Source organism: Tenrec ecaudatus (genome assembly GCF_050624435.1).
Source record: "Tenrec ecaudatus isolate mTenEca1 chromosome 14 unlocalized genomic scaffold, mTenEca1.hap1 SUPER_14_unloc_3, whole genome shotgun sequence".
NCBI lineage: Eukaryota > Metazoa > Chordata > Mammalia > Afrosoricida > Tenrecidae > Tenrec > Tenrec ecaudatus.
Window position 1 is genome coordinate 1,924,073 of NW_027457646.1, and position 17,285 is coordinate 1,941,357.

Genomic DNA, 17,285 nt, shown 5'->3' on the forward strand with positions numbered 1-17,285 from the left:
TCACTCAGGTGGTGCCTTTTCTCTCCCAGCAATATTGCTCCGTGAAATTCTGCCCATGATGAAAACTATTTGCCATGGGTATGTCTTTTCACATCATTGGCCTCCTCTTCAAAGTACAAATGCTTTTCTAAACGGGTGCTGCCTCCCTGAGCTTTCCTTCATCTTGGCTCAATTGATGCAGATTCCTGTGCTGAATAAGCCATGGACTAGCACAGGTGGGTGCTTGTCAGTATAGCCAGCACAAGCAGCAATTTCGTTTGTCAAGACCCACCTGGCTTGATCAAGATTCCTTATTCCCGTGAAAACGATTTTTATCCAAATTCTAGAGGAGCACCAGTGTGCCTCTGGGAGCTAAACCCGGGCCTGCTGAACAGAGGCTCCGGAGTTTTCATTTTCTGACTGAAATTCAACAAGGAATTTCATGGATCTAAGGAAACCGTGAATTGTGGACGTACCAGATTCTCACATCTTCATTGTCTAATGGAAGCTTAAGTTTCCTAGTCTGATCCGGCTGCCACTTCATTTCTGGCAATGACCATTCAATTGTGGACGTTCAGCCTTCTTCGGAGTCGTTCTGTGCCTGGAACACTTGTTTCCTCATAAAGGGAGACAATGGGTAGCAAACATCACTAAGGACATGGCATATATTTAGTCCCAGATATCACCACAGTTATTTTCTCAGACAAAGAGATCACTAGTCATTTGGTGCCAACAGAGCACACGGAGCAATGCAGAAGGAAACCTCACAGACCTGCCTCTGGACGGTAGTATGTCACTGAGCTCAGTATATTTGAAATCATGCACTGCACGCATGAATCTGGCTATGCCTGTAGGATGAGAATTACCATGATAACCTGTATTTCAAGAAGGAAAGTGGGTTCTATAGGATGACAATGAAATATTAGAGTCACTTTAATATTTGTTCTGCAAACAGAGAATACTAGTTCCTCCTTTCAAGTGGGCAGTGAGGAGAAAATTTAGGTTAAGGAAAAGAAAAAATCTCCATGGAGACCTGATTCCAACAGGAAATCCTCCCTATCCTTCATCTGTGTCTGTCTAGGGCTGGGTGTCTGTGCTCAGTGGGTCCTGTGTGCCCCTTGCTGCCCAGTGTTTTCCCTGTAGGGGAGGCTTATGTCTGGGCTCACACTGACTTCCCCTCACTGTGCTCCTTGCACAGTAATACATGGCCGTGTCCTCAGCAGTCACGGAGCTCAGCTGCAGGGAGAACTGGTTCTTGCATGTGTCTGGGTTGATGACTAGACGATCTTTTAGAGATGGCGCATATTCTCTGTACCATTTTGAGCTGTAGTAGTAAGTCCTTCCCATCCATTCAAGGCCGCTTCCAGAGTGCTGCCTGATCCAATCCCAAGTAGCACTGGTACTGGAAACAGAGTCCCCCGTGATGGTGCAGGTGAGAGTGATGGTCTGTGAAGGTCTAACCATCTGAGGACCAGACTCCTGAAGCTGCACCTGCGCCAGGCCACCTGGAGACATAGGAAATAAACATAAAACACCCTACCTCTGTGAATATGCCTTGTAGGATTCCATCTTCCCCCAACACTGACCTGATGGGAGACACAGCACTATGAGGAGAAGGAGGAAGGAAGCAGACATTTTGGAGCAAGGTCACCCTTATTCAGCAGTCACTTGAGTCCCTGGTGGGGAGACAGCATTTAAACAGGAAATCACATTAGTGATTTGCCTATGAACACCATTGGCTGGATAAGGTCTGGAGACTGTGAACAGTCCACGGGCACATAGGTCCTGCTGCTCCAAAAGGAGTTTTCTCCAAGACTGGCTCCTGCCGCATGCTGGACCAAGGCAGCTTGCAGACATGGAGGTTATCAGATGCCTAAGCAGAGGCTCAGTTTCACATCTTGCCAGATCGAAGTGTGTGCTCGCTGAAATTAATCAGAGTCCTAGTGTATCTGTGTTCTTTGATATGAACACTTCACATTTTCATTCACTTATTCTTTCTGTTGTTCATTGTGAGCTCTGAGAGCTATTCACACACCAGGAACTTTTCTCCACTGAGGAAAAAAAATCATTGAATCAAGCAAGCAAGTCAACAAGCAAGCAAAGAAATATTTGCCTCAAAAACCTAACCCTCTCTCCTTGAGTCTTTTCTGCCTCATAGAGACCCTGTATGGTTGAACAGAACTTCTCTGTGGGATTCTTGGTACAGTTTGACAGTTCATAAATGTACCCTGGGTCTGATAACCTCCTATTTCTGCAAGGACTAACTAGTGATTTTAAATCATCGAGCTTTCATTTAATAACCAGATACATAACCTCAAACTGTCACTTGCCTCTTCATATCTCCTCCCTAAGGTGTCTAATATATTACAGGGCATTATGATGTCACATTCAGGATGAAGGAGCCCATGAAAACAGCCATGGGTCAGAGTTTTCGCTCACATTACAAACAAGTGAAGCTGGGCGATGGGTAAAGAAAGCTGGAGAATACTTGGATGGACTTTGAATGATGGTGGTTTTGGAGAAGAATTTTGAAAATACCATGGGGTACTATAAAAATAAATTGATCTTAGAGGGAGTACAGGCACGGAATTTCCTAGAAGTAAGGATACGGATGGTAGCACTTCACCTCACACACGTTGGTCATGCTATGAGGAGAGGGCAGTACCTGGATAAAAAGACTACATGCTCAGTAAAGTCGAGGGTCAGTGAAAAATGGGGACCTCCCTAATGACATGGATTGATGCAACAGATGTAGCCATGAGACCAAGCATAACCAGTGTGATGATGGCGCAGCATCAGACCGTGCTCTGTTCTGCAGAAGGTTGGTATCAGTTGGAACAGATTCAAAGGTACCTGAAATAAGCAAAAATGTGTCAAAACACACAACAGTATTCTACACAGGCCCTGTTAGAATGATAGTTTGGGGAAGGGGGTTGGAAATGAATATGTAATGTCATGTTGAAAAACACACTGCACCAAGGGCTCAAGTAGAAAGAAAATATTTTGAAAATAATGACAGCAACATATATACAAATGTGCTTGACATAATAGATGGATGTATGGATTGTGATAAGAGCTGTAAGAGCTCAAAATAAAATGATATTTTTTAAAAAAGAAGAACCAACTAATAAAATTTTTTTTAAAAAGAAATGTACTCATCAAAAGGAAATGTGTTCCAAGTTTCCAACCCAATTACTGCTGAGAAACAAAGGCAGGGGCTGGATGACAATGAAATGGGGAAGCTTTACTTGGAAAGTGGAAGGAATGATCCAAAAGGAGAATCCTCAAGATAAGATCCTGAAAAAAAAGGAATATAAAAAGAGAAGGAGAATTTTTTTAATTTATACTTTTAGGCATAAGGATCAGTAAGTAAATTTAGGGATTAATGGATATGTACCAGTTTCACAGGAACAATCATGGATATGCACAGGGTGGGGTTGTGATTATTGAAAAGACATGGCTTTTTGTACTTCTTGCTTCTAAATGTCTTTCAATTTCATCTGATGTCTTTCAAGCACATTTTGGATCCTTGGCCAAAGTCCTGTTTCATGGTGACCTGGAGGTTGGGAATGTCTTTCCTCTGCATGTGTGCCCAGCAGGTTTAGTCCTAAATGATAGTAGGACCCATTCTCAGAGGAAATGGGTCAACAAAGAGAGGGTATCAGGAAGTACAATGCAGAATAAGTATCGGCAATACATAAGGTATGTATATTTCATAATCTTGTGTCAATATGTCATCTCCCAGGGGAGATTCCTTGGGGAAGTGTGAAATTTGCAGTGTTACACAGGGCCAAGGAGTTTGGGCACTGGTCTCACACAGAATGTCCAATGACTTCATTGTTCTTATTCTGGAATCTGATTCTTCTTGGTTCCTTTATTGGTAATAAATTATTGGTAATAATTATTGGTGATAAATATTGGTAAAATTTCACCAAAGATTATTTACAACATTAATAAAAATAAAATTTCCTTAAGATGGTAAATCTATTGTCATATATTGTTGCTTATTTTCCTTTCCTCCCTTCCTCTCTCCCTCCTTCCCTCCCTCCTTCCCTCCCTTTCATCCTTCTTTCCTTCCTTCCTTTCAGGATGTAGCAGTGATTGATAGACAGCCTTGAGAAAGAATGTGCATACCATTTCCTCTTCCATCATTCCTGTCAAAGAGAAAACTGGGGTTTCTGTTAAAAATTAAAGAGTTTATTTGAGTAACAAAACAATCCAGGGAGTGGCAGTAGTATCTCTAAGGATCCAAAGTACTGATGTGAAAGGAAATTTTCAGAGAGTATACATACAGAGGGATCCGGGAAGTTACAAGAAAATTCTGATTGCTTGGCAATTTATAAAGTTTGAGTAATTTCACAATTATATATATATATATATATAAGTGTGTATATATATTATATATAAATAGGTGTGCTCATAGGCTTCTTGAAGTATGACAACTTTGGAAAGTAATTACAAAAACACTACACATCATCAACAACAAAAATGAGGTCTGACCTATATCTTTGGCAGAAAGCATCTCCTTATGCTGACCACATAGTTCTTTTGAGCTCCTTCGCAGAATTCAAAAGAAACTCACAAACAATTAGTGGCAGATCAATTAAACACAATCACATGTGGGACTACAGGAGCAGGGAAAGGACCCTGACTGGGAGAGGTACACTACTGCCAAACTGAATAGCTTACAAAATTGGGGCAGAAATCTCTGATGTCCAAGTATGACTTAAGAGCATAGGACTCTAGCTCCCCAATATCCATCTAGGACATAACCAGGGAGTGTGTTCTTAACTGTGTCTCCCTGCACTGGCCAGGGTGCTCTCAGCAACCTCGCTCTGTCTGACACTCCTTACATTGCTTTACATTGCAAGTCAGGGACCAGAAATAACTCAGTAGAGGCTGACTATGTGGAGATAGAAGCTGAGTTTAGCTGAGTCTGAACTTAAAGTGTCAAACTGCTATTATTTTATGGTAGAAATATAAACTAGTTAGGGGAATTTTATACTTTGTTTAGCTGTAACTTTCCAAGAACTTCTCCATAGCCCTGACCCAGGTTAACCCCCTCTATCTTGTCTCACTGATTCTCCTGTGACTGTGTGTAGGCATGAGTTGTCATGGGTGCTAGCTAAGTCAAAGGCCTAATTTTTTCCTTAGTGTCATTTCTGTCCCTACTTGTTAAGATCTGGCACCTGTATACATGGCCGGTCTCATCGATATTTAGGGCCCTAGCACTGAAAGCCCTGAAAAAAAGATCTTAGTTAAAGCAAATTGTTTTCACCGTTTGTAGCTGTCATTCCAAGATTTGTGTCTGTGTGAAAAATTGTTTCACTCAGTCTGTGTACATGTGTGTATATGTGTTAGGCCAGGGTGACTAGAAAAAAAATGTAATGACACTCCTATAGGTATAAGAAAGAGCTTTATATCAAGGAGTGATTGTATATCAAACAAACATCCCAGTCCAGATCAAGTCCATTAGTCCAGTACTAGTCCAGGAATCCCTCGTCAAACTCACACAGCCACAAGCAACGATGCAGAGTGCAGGAAGCACAGCCTTGTGGGTGAAGAGTTCTGTGGTGGACGCATCTCCAGGGCTTTGGCAGGTCTCCCAGTGGCCCCTCAACAAGAAGGTGAAAACAGAGAGAGGAAGTTCCCAGGATGATCCTTGTGATAAGGCCACACCCACTAGGAGCTATCATCAGGCTTCCAAAATCCACCTCTTCATTTCTATATCTTCAATTTGACATGACATTGTGTGTGTGTGTGTGTGTGTGTGTGTGTGTGTGTGTGTGTAATCACTTCTAGTCAGTTGGCCACACAGCTGTGTTAAATATTACATGGCAAAGGTGAGTGAGTGCTTCCAGTGCCTCATCTGCTTGTTGAAGCATTTCAGTAGGCATTCCACTGCTCCCTGGACCTACTTTTTCACTGATGCTCTTAGTGCACCTTTACCTTTTTCTTTAGTGATCCTGGTTTTTGCTCAGATGGTTCCTCTTGAAGCAGTGTGGGAAACAGCTACCTGTCTTTTGCCCTTTGTTCTGTATCCTTGAACAGCGTTCTGCCATTTGTTTCAAAGTTCACTGTAAAGGTGAACTCTCATGTATTTTAGCCTAAAGACCTTTATTATAGACATTTAGAGTCTTTACCACTGGGAATGTTAACATTTTTTTAAAAACTACCAAAAGTCCCATGGAAGTTTATTTCCAATAATTTTGATAAAGCTGCCTCTGAAAGCTCACCCTGGCTAAGAAGGTTCTGGAGTCCCCTGGTGGAGAAGCTGCATTTAAAGATGCCAGGTATTTGTATATGAGTGTCACTGTGAATGGTATACAATATGGGAACAGGGAACAGCTTGCTAAACTCATGGATCACAACTCCACAGGAAGGTTTCCCCAAGAGCTGGTTCCTGAAGCAAGTGGGATGCAGGCAAGTGAAAGACCAAGAAGGTTTCCAGGGCTCTCAATATTATGACACACATAATTTAATCTTTGACTCAAGGAGTGGATGCTGGGTTTGAACCCATAACCTGTGGTTAGTAACTTAATACTTAGTCCACTGCACCATGCAGCCTTTTTATAAACATCTGCTTCAGGGAACCTGTATTACAGGGTAGTGTGATGTCACTTTGAGGATCAATTGCCTCAAATGCCTGTGATATCTGTACAATGGGTAGGGACGACTGCTGAAAAGTCGATGACCAAAATTATGGTTTGGGGGAAGATATTGAAAGTATCAGTGACTGCAAGTAAGGAAACCTTACTTTATCGACTCGGCATCCCTGATATTCTCCTTCAGTCTTATTTTTGTTCCCCAAATGCAAAGGGTATTTAAAAGAACGTGATTGGAGTTCTCAAAAAATGTTCGAAAAGGAAAACACTGACTTGAACATTAAATTACATTAAAATACACTGTCAGGAAATAGCTTTTTTTTTTAAGATTTCTGTTTTTTATCAGTAATAAATCTGGTGTACATGTACAAGGGACCCTCAAAGTGGCAGATATACTTATATTTCTTTTTACATATATACTCATACTTTGAATATATTGAGCATATATTCAAATAACATATTACAAATATATTGAAATATTTTAAAAACATTTTATTAGGGACTCATACAACTCTTATCAAAATCCATACACACATCAATTGTGTAAAGCACATCTGTACATTCGTTGCCCTCATCATTTTCAATGCATTTGCTCTCCACTTAAGCCCTTTGCATCAGGTCCTTTTTTCCCCCTTCCTCCCCGCTTCCCCCTCTCCCCTCCTTCGTGAGCCATTGATAATTTATAAATTATTATTTTGTCATATCTTCCCTGTCCTATGTCTCCCTTCACCTCGTTTTCTGTTGTCATCCCCCAGGGAGGAGGTCACATGTAGATCTTTGTAATCGGTTCCCTCTTTCCAACCCACTCACCCTCAATCCTCCCAGTATCGCCCCTCACATCCCTGGTCCTGAAGGTTTCAACTGCCCTTGATTCCCTGTGCCGCCAGCTCCTATTTGCACCAGTGTTCATACTCTGCTCTATCCAGACTTGCAAGGTAGAATTCAGATCATAATAGTTGGGGGGGAGGAAGCATTTAGGAACTGGAGGAAAGCTGTATTCTTCATCGGTGCTACATCCCACCCTGATGGACTCATCTCCTCCCCTAGACCCCTCTGCAAGGGGATCTCCAGTGTTCGACAAATGGGCTTTGGGTCTCCACTCTGCACTTCCCCCTTCATTCACTATGGTATGATTTTTTTCCCCTGATGATGCCTTATACCTGATCCCTTCGACACCTCGTGATCGCACAGGCTGGTGTGCTTCTTCCATGTTGGCTTTGTTGCTTGTGAGCTAGATGGCCACGTGTTTACCTTCAAGCTTTTAAGACCCCAGACACTATCTCTTTTGATAGCTGGGCACCATCAGCTTTCTTCACCACATTTGCTTATGCACCCATTTGTCCTCAGCGATCATATCATGAAATATTTTTATTTTATATAATGATATTTGTATTTATTTATTCACTTTAACATATATTTACTTATATTGATATTCACAGTAATTTTCATATTCATATTTATGTTCACATATATGTTTAGATTCATATGTGTATTTAGATTTAGATTCATATTTACATTGACATGCATATTCATATTCACACTCAAATTGTTATTCATGTTTATATTTTCAATTATATTTACACTAATATTCATATTCTTATTTGTATTGATATTAATATCTGTACTTCCATACATATTCACATGTATATGTGTATTCATACTTAGGGCATGTTTGAGTCAAATTAATCTAGCAACCAATGATTACTGTTTTCCAGTGCAGTCATAGAGGTCTACCATTTTTACAGTTTGAACATTTTTTATAGCATATGATCTATTTCTTCTTTTTTAATTTTCAGTTGACATCTTGGACATCAGACTTTTTAAACTTAGATAGATAGTGTTCAGGGCCCAGGCCCAATCCCAACTACATGGAAAGCCACTGCTCCCCCCAGAAGAATTTACTTCAGAAGATAGCACAGAAGCTACAGGTCAGAGAGAGGGATATGTCTGATCAAAGCACATGGGAGCAATGAAGGGTGAGGAAGAGGGAGTGGAGCACATCCTGACCCACCAAGCCTTGAGGACTGATATCCTTGCTCAGAGTAGTCAATGCACAGAGAGAACCATATGGCCGGCCCCACTAGGAGACATGAAAACCCTCATGAACCCAAAGCCCTACAGGGGACAGCACTGGAGATACAGTGTGGGAGTGGCACCCGATCTGATCCCACCACAACAAGGCAAAACACTAAGGCCGGGCAATAGAACAGCAAGAGTACAGAGCAAGGAAGTCCCAAAGGAGTACCAAAAATAGACTTTGGGGCCAGGCCGTGGCACCCCATCAAACTCCACTGGAAAACACTCCTAAACGTCATCAAACAGACCTTGAACTATTATGTCTTTGTTTTGTTTTTGCTGCTGTTTTGTTTTCTTTTGTCACTTTGTCTTGCTCTGTCTTATTTTATGTGCGTATTATTATCTCTGCAGGTCTATCTAGGTAAGATAGGCTAGATAAACAATCTGGAGGAGAAAACAACGTGACCGATGGTCCTGGGGGAGGGGGGGTCAAAGGAGAGGGGGAGGTTGGGGAAAGGAAATGGTGTTAATAAACCTGGGGACAAGGGTACAAGAAGGGATCCAAAATCAGTGGCAAGAAGCATGTGAGACACCTGATAGGGATTGATCAAGGACAATGTAACTGAGTAGGATTACTGAATCCAAAATGGAGGCTGAGCATGATAGTGGGACAAGAGGAAAGTAAAAGGAAATAATGGAAAGAACTAGGAGGCAAAGGACATTTATAGAGGTCACAATGCAGGCATGTACATATGTAAATATATTTATATATGATGATGGGGGAATAAATCTATGTCCATATATTTATAAGTTTATATTAAGGTAGCCAATTGACATTGAACCTCCACTCAAGTACTCCCTCAGTGCAAGAACACTTTGTTCTATTAAACTAGCATTCCATAATGCTCACCTTCCTAATACTATCACTGAAGACATATGGGTTCATAATCTAATGTGGTGAAGAAAGCTGATGGCGCCCAGCTATCAAAAGATATAGCGTCTGGTTTCTTAAAGGCTTGAAAGTAAACAAGCAGTCATCTAGCTCAGAAGCAACAAAGCCCACATGGAAGAAGCCCACTAGACTGTGTGATCACGAGGTGTCAAAGGATCAGGGACCAGGCATCAAAGAACAAAAATTCATATCACTGTGAATGAGGGGAAGTACAGATTTGGGAGCCAAAGCCCATCTCTAGGCAACTGGACATGCCCCTACAGAAGGGTCTTGGGGAGAAAAAGAGTGCAGGGTGCAGTGTAGCAAATATGGAACACAAAACTTTCCTCTAGTTCTTAAATGCTTCCTCCCCCCACCACTATCATGATCCCAATTCTACCTTACAAATCCATCCCGACCAGATAATGTACACTGGTACAGACAGGAACTGGAAACGCATGGAATCCAGTTCAGAAGATCCCTTCAGGAACAGTGGAGTGAGTGGCGATACTGGGAGGGTTGAGGGAATTTGGGGATGTAAAGGGGGAACCGATTTCAAGGATCTATATATAACCTCCTCCCTAGGGGATGAACAAGAGAAAAGTGGGTGAAGGGCAACATCAGACAGTGTGAGATATGACAAAATAATAATAATTTATAAATTATCAAGGGTTCATGAGTGAGGCAGAAGTGGGAGGGAGGGGAAAATGAGAAGGTGATACTAAGGGCTCAAGTAGAAAACAAATGTTTTGAGAATGATGATGGCAACAAATGTACAAATGTGCTTGACACAATGGATGGATGGATGTATGGTTTGTGACAAGAGTTGTACGAGCCCCACCCCACCCCCGCAAATGATTTTTTAAAAATAAAGATAGGTAGTGTTTTTCTAGAAATATGTCCACTTATTATAAATTTTCAAATTCACTGTTGTGATCTTCATAGTTTTGGTTCTGTTGTGATATTGGCCTTTTCATTTCTTATTCTTTATATTTGCTTTTCTTATTCCTTTTAGTTTAATAAATTTACCAGTAGTTTGTCAAACTTTGTTAATATTTTTAAAGAATTAACTTGTCTTATTGATTATTTCCCTGTTTCCTTTTCATTTATTTCTTCTTTTTTTTTGCTGCAAAAGATCTCTTTATTGTTTTTTTTTTTAACAATTTATTGGGGCTCATACAATTCTTGTCACAGTTCATAGATATACATACATCAATTGTATAAAGCACATCTGTACAGTCTTTGCCTTAATCATTTTTTTCTCCTCTATTCTTTTTTTACATTTTATTAGGGACTCATACAACTCTTATCACCATCCATACATATACATACATCAATTGTATAAAGCACATCCATACATTCCCTGCCCCAATCATTCTCAAGGCATTTGCTCTCCATTAAGCCCCTTGCATCAGGTCCTCTTTTTTTTCCCCCTCCCTCCCCTTTCCCCCCTCCCTCATGTGCCCTTGGTAATTTATACATCGTTATTTTGTCATATCTTGTCCTATCCAGAGTCTCCCTTCCCCCCTTCTCTGTTGTCCCTCTCCCAGGGAAGAGGTCACATGTGGATCCTTGTAATCAGTTCCCCCTTTCCAACCCACTCACCCTCCACTCTCCCAGCATCATCCCTCACACCCTTGGTCCTGAAGGTATCATCCACCCTGGATTCCCTGTACCTCCAGCCCTCATATGTACCAGTGTACAGCCTCTGTCCTATCCAGCCCTGCAAGGTAGAATTCGGATCATGGTAGTTGGGGGGAGGAAGCATCCAGGATATGGGGGAAAGCTGTGCTCTTCATCGGTACTACCTCGCACCCTAATTAACCCATCTCCTCTCCTAAACCCCTCTATGAGGGGATCTCCATTGGCCGACACTTGGGCCTTGGGTCTCCACTCTGCACTTCCCCTTTCATTTAATATGGTATATATATACATATATACATATACATATATACATATACACAGATATACACATACATACACACACTTACATCTTTTTTTTTTTTTGCATGATGCCTTATACCTGGTCCCTTTGGCACCTCGTGATCGCACTGGCCGTTGTGCTTCTTCCATGTGGGCTTTTTTGCTTCTGAGCTAGATGGCCGCTTGTTCACCTTCAAGCCTTTAAGACCCCAGACACTATCTCTTTTGATAGCCGGGCACCATCAGCTTTCTTCACCACATTTGCTTATGCACCCATTTGTCTTCAGCGATCCTATCATGGAGGTGTGCAGTCAATGATATGATTTTTTGTTCTTTGATGCCTGGTAACTGATCCCTTTGGGACCACTTGATCACATAGGCTGGTGTGTTCTTCCATGTGGACTTTGTTGCTTCTGAGCTAGATGGCCGCTTGTTTATCTTCACCTTTTCATTTATTTCTGCTCTATTCTTTAATATTTATTGTCTTCTGGTGACTGATGTTTTACTTAGCTCTTTTTTGTTCTAATTGTTGAAGGTTTGTGTTACCATGCTGACTTTTGCTTTATTTTTTGATATCTTCATATATTGTTCATAACGTGTGTTCTTAGTATTGCTTCTGAAGTATACTAAAGCTTTTGGTATGCTTATTTTTGTTTTTGTGAGGAATTTAAAATCTTAATCCCTACCATTTCCAAGTAATTTAATGCACAGAATTGCTCATTTTCCATGTTAGATTTTATTCTTTTATCTTCCTATTGTTCATATATAATTTAATAATGCGGTGAAGTAAAATTTATTTGTAATATCACAATTTTAAAAAATGTATTAAAGCTAGCATTGTAGCCTAACGTATGGTTTATTCTGAAGAATGGTACATATGAACATGAGAAGAAGGTACATTGACGTTTTCCCAGATAGTATGTTTCCTACATGTCTAAGAGGTCAGTAATTGTGGTATTTAGTTCTTCTGTTACTGTATTGATTTATTATCCAGTTGATATTTAGTGTTGTTCTGTCAAACCCAGTGTGGATGTATTTAACTCTATTACTGTAAAATTATGTAGTTCTATCTTTAAGTCTATAAGAGCTTGATTAATATATTTTGAGGGTCTGCCACTAAATTAATATATACTTATTACTATTTTTCATCTTGCTCTTTTGTTCCTTTTATCATATAATGCCCTTATTTGTCTCTCATTAAAGATTTGGTCCTATTTTATTATTAATTTGTATAGCCAGTAACACATTTTAAAATTGTAATTGATTAATATTGCTACCCTTGCTTTTTTAATTTCCATTTTCTTGATATATTTTCTTCTACCTTTGATTTTTAGATTATATTTGTCTTTATGTCTTAATTGTGTTTCTTTTTTTTTCCACAGTTGAGCTTGCTTTATGGGTGGCATGCTGGCTGGGTTGTGGGGGCAGGGCAAAGACTCAGACTGAGCTTATCAAGGGACTGGGGCATGGCGTCCTAGCTGGTGCCAGGATGGGATCAACTCCTTCAGGACGGAGGGGCTATGAGAAGAGGCGGCAGAGAGAGCGAGGAGAGGTGGGGAAGGAGGGAGGGGTGACAAGGGGATGGGGTAAGAAGAGAGACAAAGGGAAGGCAAGGAGGAGACAAAAAGCAGGGCCTGGCTGGGGCTGATGTACAAACCAGAGGTGCTCCGTCCGGTCAGCAGCAGGAGAGGCTCAAAGGGGAGCCTCCTGGGAAGTGTAGGCAGCCATGAGGGCCCGCTTCAGCTGCTCGTAGGTGACGAACATCACCACGTTCCAGGAACCCAGGCGGAGAAAGGAGGGCATGACCCCTTTGTAGAAGGCCCGGGGCCCCTCCTTCTGGAGCATGGTAAGGGCGCAGTTGCCAGCGCTGCTGTACTGGCCCAGGGCAGAGTTCATATATCTTGTCTTGACCACGTTGACGGGGAGGCGATAACGATGGTGCAGAAGCCGGCCCCGAAGGCGGAAATGAAATGGCAAGGGAGGTCATCCGTCATGAGGTTGGCCTTCAGGAGGGAATCTTTGATGAGGTCATAGGTCACCAGTTCAGCACAGTTGACAATGGCATTCCAAGCCACATTGGGTGAGGTCCCTTTCCAGAGTCCCTGAAACCCTTCCTCCCGAGCAATGATATTGTAGGCATCCACAGTGCTCTGGTATCTTGGGCTACCTCCAGCCGGGGCCTGACCTTGGAACCAGACCTTCACCACATCTGTGGGCTGGGTCACCACCACAGCCAGGGCACCAGTGGTGCTGCCTGCCAGGAGGCGGCTACCGATGCCGGCATGCTCAGAGCCCTTGGTGTAGAACTGCTTGACGGAGTCATAAAGGCTGATGGGAACAGAGGCGAAGCTCATGTGGCGCTGGAGGCCAGCGACCAGCCTGTTGTAGAGGTTGCGGGGGCCCTCTGTGCGCACCATGGTCAGGGTGGTGCCCAGCACGCCGCGGTACTCAGCGCTGGCTATGGCCCGCAATGGCCCTTGGCTTTCTCCTTGGATCTGCAGCCGGACTTTAGCGGTATCCAGGGGGAAGGTGATGAGATCCGCGATGCAGGCGGCTGTGCCAGCCCCCAGGAACTTCACCGTGGCGGTCGGGGGCACATCGGTAGCCTTGGACCCAACCATGATGCTGACTTCCTGCTACCTCCCAGTAATGAAGACGGGTGGAGAAGGGGAGGGCACCTTCAATCAGCAACGAGATGAGATAGAGGAACTCTGCCGGAATCCGGACTTGTAAGTTCTCAAGATGAGGCCTCCGAAGATCAAGCTTCTCTAAAGACGTCCCATTCTTCAAAGCCAACAGTGGCGATCAGGATCTGATCTCTTTGGTTTTCCATAGAAAATAGCTGAGATATGGAACACCTATTGGTCATACTATGTATCCGGGCTGCGGGGAGAACACGAGATGCAGATGGCAGTGCGGTCGGCGGGGACACAATCAGAGATGAAGCCGTCGCGGTGCAGCAGATTTATGGATCAAGCAGATTTATGCTTTTCACTGCCTCTTGAGAGGTGCATTGAGTCCTTTTACATTCCATGTCATTATTGATGTGTATGCATTTATTGCTGTCATAATGCATTGCATTTCTGGTTTTTTTTCCCCCTTTGTGGAGTTATTGAGTTTTTCCCCTCAAATTTTGTGCCCTGAGTTCATTTTTTTAAGTTTCTGTTAATTTTTTTCATTATTATTTTGTAAGACTCCATGCTTTGTTCTTGTTTTTCTTATGGATTAGCTTTATCTTTTCTTCTTCTTCATCCTTTCCATATTACTTGAGAATTTTGTTAATAATTATATGATTCCAGACAATAATATTGGCATAGAACATATTTTCTAGATCATTCTAAGGGAAATTTATTGAATAAATATGCATTTTTGAGTATTTATTAGGATGAAAAGATTCAAGATACATCAGAGGGTGTGAAGAAAATTTCCACTCAGCATGAGAATATTTTTTTTGCATTAACTATTTCTAACTTTGACAACAAATGGCCCTAGTTAGTTTCCTGGAGTGTAAACTGAGATCTCATCTATACTTATTATTCTGAAGTCTACCTTTGGATCTCTGGTGACAGACAGACAAAGCCCATTCCAATGAAGAGAAGGCAAGTGCCAATGCAGGAAGTTTCCCAAGAGTCACTGTGCACGGTATCCCTAGAAAGGTGCTGACAAGGTGGGGAAACCACAGCTTCTGAGAGGAAATCATCACGACTTCATTGCCTGGCATCTGCTGAAAATGGCCTAAAGAACATTTTGAGAAATTAGTTTGCAATTTCCTCCCCTTGTGACATATTTACTATCCTTTGGAATCAAAGCTGTCCTTCCAATGAGTGCTCCCTTTATTGTGACTCCAATGAGTGATCTTACTAATGACTCTGCCCACCGGACAGGTCATTCCAGTTCACCTGTTCCCAGTGTCAGGAGTCTCTCTGTTTGGAACCCTTGTTTCTGCATACAGGGAGACAATGGGTAGCAAGCATCACGAAGGACATGTCACAAATTTAGCCCCAGAAGTCACCACAATTGTTTTCTCAGATATAGAGATCATTAGTCATTCACTGCACGATTCACTGACAGTGCACAGGGAGCAAAACAGAAGGAAACCTTCACAGACCTGACCCTGGGCGATAGTAGGTCACTGAGTTCATTTGAAATCATGCATTGCATGCATGAATCTGGCATGCCTGTATTTTATTGTCAAAGGTTTTGAGTCATGGATAGGGTGAGAATTACCATGATAACCTGTTTTTCAAGAAGGAAACTGGTTTCTAAAGGAAGGCAATGAAATATTAGAGTAACTTTAATATTTGTACTGTGAACAGACAATGCTAGTTCCTCCTTTCAAGTTGGCAGTGAGGAGAAAATTTAGAGAGTAATAAATTCTACATTACAAATCTGACTAGATGAGAGGATGTGCATAGGCACAGATAGCAACTGGAAACACAGGGAATTCAGGACAGATGACACCTTCTGGACCAGTGGTGAGAGTGGTGATTCCTGAAGGGTGGAGAGAATGTGGGGTAGAAAGGGGGAACTGATTACAAGAATCTAGGTATAGCCTCCTCCCTGGGGGATTGACAGCAGAGAAAATGGTGGGGAGAGATGTCAGACAGTGTAATGTATGACAAAATAATAACAATAATTTATGAATGATGAAGGGTTAATGAGGTAGGGAGAGTGGGGAGGGAGGGGAAAATGAACAGCAGATACTAAGGGCTCAAGTCCAAGGCAAATGTGAGAATGATGATGGCAACACATGTACATATGTTCTTGACACAATGGATGTATGTGTGGATTATGATAAGAATTGTACGAGCCCCCAGGAAAATGATTTAAAAAGAAAAACAAAAACTGTCCGTGGACATGCTGAGAGATGAAAGAGGGAAGGAACCCTGAGTCCTCCTTGTCATCCATCTCTGCCTGTCTAGTGCTGGGGATGTGTGCTCAGTGAGTCCTGTGTGCCCCCTGCTGCCCAGTGTCTTCCTTGCAGGGAAGTTTGTGTCTGGGCTCACACTGACTTCCCCTCACTGTGTTTCCCTTGCACTTAAAGTAATACACAGCTGTGTCCTCAGCAGTCACCGAGCTCAGCTGCAGGGAGAACTGATTCTTAGATGTGTCTCTAGTGATGGAGAGCCGGCTTTGGAGGGATGGGTCATAATTTGTACCGCCATTATAGCATATGAGTCCCATCCACTGCAGACCCTTCACTGAGGGCCGGCGGATCCAGTGCCAGCAGTAACCACTGCTTGTGATGGAGAAACCAAAGACAGTGCAGGTGAGTGACAGCTTCTGGGAGGGCTTCACCAGTACTGGACTTGACTCCTGAAGCTTCACCTGGGACAAGACGCCTGCAGAAAAAACAGATGGTCCACGTCAGTCACGTGAATTCACAACAATTCCCAAAGACCCAGGGCAGATATCTGAATCTCCACTTTGGGAACTGTTACCAGGCACAGGAGAACACACAGAAATAGCATCTTTAGACCACAGCTCTGCTTTCCCAAGAGACCTAGAGCCCTGTCTGTAGAGAACTGATAGCTTTCCCGCCCAAGGGTGAAATTTACCCTAGTGCCTGAAGAATGATTGCATGTGAGGGAGCCCTGTCCTTATAAACAGATAGTAATAGAGACCAGACAACCTTTTTCCTCCTGAGCCCATGCTAGGGTAGCTCTTTGTTTGAACTCATATGCATGTTAGTCTACAGAGAGAGAGAGCACTTGACCTAAGTGGTGTGTATTAAAGATCAAAGGAAAACCAAGTATTTCTGAGCTCAGTGTTTTCTCCCTCCAGCCCCTCAACGTCTCTGCCCTGCCTTGGGCTCCTGTATGTCCTGTGCC

At 42.5% G+C, this 17,285-nt stretch overlaps 1 pseudogene; it reads right to left on the minus strand.

Moving 5' to 3' along the window:
* Positions 1-13,146: 13,146 nt before the first annotated feature.
* On the minus strand, positions 13,147-14,075 carry LOC142435939 (dicarboxylate carrier SLC25A8 pseudogene; annotated as a pseudogene).
* Positions 14,076-17,285: the final 3,210 nt, after the last annotated feature.